Below are 7,608 nucleotides of genomic sequence, written 5' to 3'. Positions count from 1 at the left end.
TCACAATTGATGTTACCACCAATGTTGAACCTCCACGAGCCTCTATCAATCATGAACCACTTTATGTGAACCTGCACTCGTAGAGAAACAATGACAGTTTCACTGCATGTAGCAAACCTCCGTCACTTCAACTATCATCACCTTCGACTTATATTCTTAGTTAAGATCTTGGCAAGTATACTAAATTACAAAAAGTGGAAATTCTAGATATTGTTTTCCCAACAGACTTGTGTTTGTTTAGTGAAACTATGATAATACTAAATTCTAGAAAGAAATTAAATTTTTGAAGTAAAATATACAATAGAAACTTCACCGATATTAGGTTTAATATATCAATTCTATGTAAAACACTAAATAATATATTTCTAATTCTTTACTCTAACATTTACATCTTCTTAAAGATAAGTCTAAACTTTATGAATAAAAACATAATCCCTTATATGTTTTTACCGAAAAATTTACATTAAATTTAGATGTTTATGATAACTAATTGATTAAACTTTATGGTTAGAGGCAAAATCTATTAGCTATTCTATCCAAATCAAAGTTCTAAACTGTTTTCCAGTATTAGATACCAACAAATAAGTAAAAAATAATAGAAAATAGATAAAATATGAATAGAACACAAGAATAATGAAAAAGAAGTATATTAAATAATAGAAACCATAAAGAGTAAAGATACATTACTTCCAACCTTAATGAATAAGAGAGTTGGTTACTCATAGACATTTTGAACACTAGAAAAGGGATAAATGATGAAAATAATGATGATGATAATGAGTGTCTCTTTGAATATAACTGCTTAGGTCTGAAAAATGTACTTGAATGAATTATAACTAATAATCCTTGATATATTATTCAATCTTTTGAGATTTCCACTTATTTGCACAATATTCCACAAATAACATCAAATACTTCTCTTTTCAAAATTATATAATAAACCCTTAATTATTTAAAAATATAATAATAAAAATATCAATAAAAGATAAAAACAATGATAATGACAATAATCACTTCTCATGCTCCTTCTTCTCCTCCTCTTTCTCTTCTTCTTCCTTTTCTACCTCCTCTAACTCCAATAGTCATCGTCGTTGCACCTCTGCATCATCGTCACACTTAAGTGTCGTCATTGAGTTGTTGTCTTCATCATCGTCGTTTCTCCGTTGTTGCCACCAGCTCCGATCTCCTCCTCCACCTCATCTTTCTTCTCATCATCTTCTTCTTCTTATCATCCATATCTCTTTAATATATAAAAAAATTTCATTAGATTGGTTGAGAAATTTGCCGCTCAATTTATTGACAGATTTACTACGACAAAATTCGTCAAAAATTAAAATTATAATTTATAGATGAAACACACTTTTAAATATGTTACTAATGAAAATATTTTTCGATAATATAATTTTTAATTTATTGACGAAGTTTACCAACAAAATGGACTCTCATATATGTTACCGACAAATGTCTCCATATGTAATACAAATTTTAATTTATCGATATATTTTATTAACGAAAATATTAATCAATAATTTATAATTTGTCAATAATTTTGAGTTTATTGATGAATTTATTTTTGTTGTGAACAATTAATGGATAATTATAAAAATTCTAATAGTGTAACGATCAAATTTTAGGATTATATTTCTAAGCTAAGTAATTGTAAAACTCTAAAATGTTTTTGTCTACGAGATAAATAATGTTTAGATTATGAAAAAAAAAACAAATTACTTTAATTTTAAGAAATATTACATTATTTAATATTAATCAAATATATATTTTTTAGTTTAATAATAGATTATAAGTTTTATATATCTATATATATATGAAATTATCTAATGTCTCATTTACATATATTAAAATTTTTATAATATATATTTTTCAAAATATATTAAAGTATAAATTATTTCATCATTTTGTTAATGTTTCTGAAAGTTTATAAAAATCGACATAAATAGTGATGACTATAAATTCATTTTACAGTAAAATAAAAAAAAAAATCACCTTTTATATATAAATCCATTATGATGTAAAAAACGATATTATTTTGTATTGAAGTTTAGATTCAAACCACACAATATATGAAAAAAAATATAGCATATATATTATGAGAAAGATTATACCACTTAAAAATGATTTTTTATTACAGAAGATAAATGGAGTATTTTATACCACATTTACATATAAAGAAACAAACAATTAAAAAACAGTCACTTTATTTGGTGAGGCTTTTTGTTTGTTTGAATTGAGGAATATACCTATTTAACTTTTTTTCCACCTAAACTCATATTTCACGTGTCACATAGTTCAACAAAGGAAGAAACTATTCCACTTCATTGCCAAAAGAGAAAAAAAAACAATATTTGTTGTTCTTAAACATTCAGTTCTGATTATTTAAAAAAAAAATGCCTTGACGTAGTGAGATGAAAGAAGAGATTATAAATATATAAAAAAAAAATAAAAAGACCATTTTTATTCCCAAGTAATTTAAATTGGTTGAAGTTTAAAATATTTTTGTATGTTTATTAGGTCTATGGAAGAAATTTATTAAAGAGATACAACACCAATAAAATCTAAGTTTAGTCACAAGATTGACATTATTCTTTATTTAAAATAACTTAAGACCATTATATGCGTTTTCACGTTTATATATTTATTTATTTTTATTTATTTTGATAGAAAAGTTGAACTTGCAGTTAAATTATGATGAATGTTTTGATACGGTTTGATTATATGCATTAGATGTAGTTGAGTGTGTTGGTAGCGTCATGAATTGTGAAAGAAATGTATTTAGTTAGGAAAAGTCCACAGGTCACAGTACTAATCATTTTCTTCCTTCTCTAAATTCTCTCATCCTAATCATTCTTTTTTTTTCTTGATGGACGATGGAGCAACCACTTTTAGTTACTAACCGGCACTTATATTGGTCATCATATTTCATGTCTATATCTTTTTCCATTTTCTTAAATATATCTTTTCTCCTTTCTTCCATGCCATCAATTCATTCTTTTTTTATCTCCCAATATATTCATTATTTTACTCTCACGGTTATTCTTTTTAATTACCATATGAATTAATCATTTAAATCAAATCAGACCAACTTTACACAATTCATCACGACGATCATCAATACATTATGTATCCTTGTTTGCTTTTCTAAACGCGTAATTAGTTTGTCAAATTACATTAGAGAAACATGATTCCAACTTACTGTGTTGAACTTGTGTCATCATTAATCATTCAACATGATTACCTTAAAAAGAAAATATTTCAACCACTATACCCAGTGCCATAAAAACACTATATGACATATCACCAATATTCACAGAACCTAGAACATATATTTCTCTGCATTAGCAGGTAATCTAATTAATCATGCATTTTCATAAGTCAATCCCAGCAACAAACACCATTAAATTTCTTTTAAAAATAAATATGCTTTTTCTTGCACAGTAAAAAACCTCTAAGTTTGATTTTTCTTATTTATAAAACTTTTAATTAAAAATAAAATTAATTTATAATATATACATGAATATAAACTTTATTTTATTGACTATTTTATGAAATTAAATTGATTTAAAATTCAACTTTTTACATAATATTAAAGTCAGAGTTAAAATTTATTATTTGTTGAGTATAAGAATTATTATCTACTACTTATTAACATCTAATATTTTATTTGATATGTAAATATTTTAACATAAATGATATGCGTTGGAAGTTTCATTTTAACTAAAAATTAGGTTAATTTAATATATATATAAAAGTGTAGATTATAAGATAATTTTGTATACTTAAGTTAAACTTAAAATTCAATCTTTAAAAATAATTTCTATGTGAAAATAAAAGATGAAAAAAAATAGAGAAACAATGAGAATTATAAGGTAGATAAGGTGCACCATTTTAAAATTTAGGTTTGTCCGGTTGAGTTTTACAAGGATTGAAACGAGCTTTGGGAAAAGTTGTGAAACTATAATTAAACTTTGCTAGTTAATTAGAAAACAGAAAAGGGGACATCATTGATCTCCGACAACCTAGAAGTCGAAACTAGACGACAAAAACAGCAACAAGAAGTTGTTACAGTGGTGATGATATGTGTGATCCTAAGTGGCTATTTGTAATATGATTTTGTGGAAGAATATATAAGTCTGCCGCCAGCACTAATTGCACTTTCGACTCACAGAAAAATTATTACCCCAATTGACAAATTGAAACCTTTGCTGTTAGGGTAGTTAGTAATGTGACACAGTGCCCAAATGACAGGGAAAGAATGAGAGAGAGTGAACGATAGTGAGTTTGTTAGAGTTTCTTCCAGACCTTTATCATATACTGCACCTATATCTAGCTATACTCTTCAATATAGTCTTCACTCAATTTAACAATTCAACTCTAACATCTCTAAAATATTACCAAAACAGTACCTTCTTTGCAAGTTATCATTATCTTTCTATTTGAATTTTGTTGGAAATATAAGTATGAGTCTAAGTTTTACATTGAATAAAAATGAGAAAGGAAAACATTATATAAAGGTGAAATATTCATTAATCTATTATCCTAAGATTTTTGGTAAAAAGTAGTATCAATCTTTTATATACTTGAATTTAGATTTCATTTATTATTTGTATCTTTTCGGTGAACTTCCCTCTCGATATATCTAACAAATTCATAAAACGTTTTTCTCTGTTGTAGTTCAATTAATTTCAAATATTTTTTCAAAAGGAAATAGTTTCATCTGTTTGGTGAAAAATACACCTTCTAGAAATGCCAATGCAAAGTTGTAAAAGGAAGACAACATTTTCACGCAGTGTAATCGAGAGAAAATGGCTCCCTTTTAAAAGAAAAAGTCATAAAGCGAAGAATATAAGAATCTTGAAAAAAAAAAACATATTATTGCATTGTGATATAAAATGTTTTAAAAAAAACATGTTTTTATCGTTAAGAAGATTCCAATTATCTCGGTTGATTTTTGTGCGAAGACAAACGGAGTTAATTGAAAACTGTGATATGGCGTTTATAGTGAATTGAGAAATCTAGTTGGAAAGTGGGGGTAGCTAGGTTGCCTAGCTATTTTGCATGGGAAGCAACATTGCATATTGGTGCTTGTTTTATGGTTGGGAAGGTCGTACTCAAGGTGAGATGTCAATATAAAGTGTATTCGGTAATCTTAACTAAAAGATTATTTTACCAATTAATTCAAGATATTGTTTAATATGAACATGTTTAGTAAAATAAATGTTCTAGTCACTGGTTGAAAAAACACACTTTATTTCTAACTTTCTTAACTAATTTCAGTGAGGTTGGAGTTAACATACAAATTTTTACATCATCAACCGTATTGAGAATTGGAATTAAAATAATTATCTACATTTTCTATATCAATTAAAGAGTAACTTCTATATAATTTATAAACACAATTAATTTAGAATGTCTCTTCTTCTTTCAAATAAGAAAACAATTCTTTTGTTTAGATTTTTTGAAAAGAGATAAAGAGATATTTGATGTCATATCAGTAATAAATTATGATATGATTTTTAACTTACGATCTTTAAGATAATAAGTTTATAACATATTTTATTTTATATTTTTTTTCATTTTTATTTGGAGTACATTCTCATCTGACACTTGTTTTATATAACAACTCGTTGTGACTAAAGAAATCTTAGTTTTAGATATCACTCTAAATTCACTAATGTCCTTCATTATTGACTTCTTACGAGAATATGATCTATCAAAACTCCTCTTCTCTAATGTCAATCAGAATAGTAATGTTTCATTTTAAAAAATGGATTAGCGTTTTGATTTATCAAAACTCCTCTTCTCTAATGCCAATCAGAATAGTAATGTTTCATTTTAAAAAACGGATTAACATTTTGAGAAATTGGGTTAAGAGAGTGTGGGATTTGTGAAATGCGTTTTTGTTTGGGTGTGGGAAAAGATGAAGTTATGATGGAGATGTCATAGTGGTTCTTGATGGAGGAGAAGGATGTGAGGGAGGAATTTGTGTTAGTTAACTTACACTAAGTTATATATTACGAATTTGTGTGTGTTCTTGATCGCAAATATGATATTTAAATTATTTTTAATATAAAGGATGATATTTAAATGTGACAAATATTTGTGTGTGTTTTTATATATAGATCTCATCACACTTATTTTTTTTATTCACATTCATAAATCTCTTGTCACTCGTCTCCTTAATTTACACTCATCTCCTTCCCTCGTACTCATCTCCTTCCCTCACATTCATCTCCTTCATCTGAATCTCTTTCATCCACACAATCTCTTTCATTTATATTTCTTTTCTTGTCTCATTCATCCACAATCTTCTCATCATCTCCTTCATCCACTTTTATCTTCACATTTCCTTTTTTTACGTTCACTTCCCTCATTCACATCCACTTTCTTCATTCACATTCATCTTTTTTCATTCATTAATGGAAAAAAGGCCTTTTTGCATATGCTAAAAAGGTTTTTTATATCAATTACAGAACTGGTATTAAAGCAAGCGATATAAAAAGTATTGAACTTTTTATACCGATTCCAGAACTGGTATTGAAAGTTCGCTTGGGAAGGGATGCTTTATATGTATGACTCAGACTTTTTATATTGGTTCAAAAACCAACTGGTATAAAAAGGTTCCTATTCTATACTAGTTGGAGCACTAACAGGTATAAAAAATCACATTCTATACCAGTTAGAGTACTTTCCAAGATAAAATGTGTCACTTTCTATACCAATTGGAATATTAATCATTATAAAAAGTCCATTTTTTTTAATGGTAGGTTTGTATGTGCTACGTACCACATACAAACTTGTATAAAGTAAATCAAAGAACAACCAGAATATCTAGATAACATATAATAGTATAATAATGATTATACTTCCTAACTTCATCAAATAATGACTATGTATATAATATTTACATAAAAACTCATAAAATACCTAATATAATTTTCTATAAACAAGAGAAAGTTGAGATAAGTAGGGGTAGGTGTTTCTTCAGGAATAATGAGTAGGGAAACAACACTAAGCCAATGAGCATCATGAATACTTTTACTTCACTAGTACACGCCTAACGAAACAAACACATATACCATTCTCTATTCTCCATGATCATACCTATCTGATACTGACTTGCTTGACATTAAAGAGCCATCATACCAATTGAATGAAATAACACAAACACGTTAAGCTCCAAGAAATAGAGAACATCATAATACTAGTAAATACAAGTATTGATCAAAACTTACTTGAGTTATGTTTCACCAAAACCCTAAACAAGGAGAACAAGAAATGATCAATGAGTTAACACACCATCACAACAATAACATGGGAGAAATAAGGGAATGCGCTACCCACTACAACAGAGAATGCTTTGTTTGTGCTTCACCAAAACCTTAAACACGAGTGAGCTACTCCATCATGAGCAACACCAACACAAGAGCTTGAGCGCGAGAGAATGAAGGAATGCCACCACAACACGATCAACGCCTCTGCATTGCTGCAAAAAGGGAACTAATGAGGGCAACCAGCAAAAAGGGGAATTGCAAGCAAAGGAGAACCAACACAAGTGTCATCAATGAATAAAAGTAAGGTGTGAAAGTGAAGTCC

This window comes from Vigna angularis, chromosome 9, assembly GCF_016808095.1.
Source record: "Vigna angularis cultivar LongXiaoDou No.4 chromosome 9, ASM1680809v1, whole genome shotgun sequence".
Taxonomy (NCBI): domain Eukaryota; kingdom Viridiplantae; phylum Streptophyta; class Magnoliopsida; order Fabales; family Fabaceae; genus Vigna; species Vigna angularis.
This window is presented reverse-complemented; position numbering follows the sequence as displayed.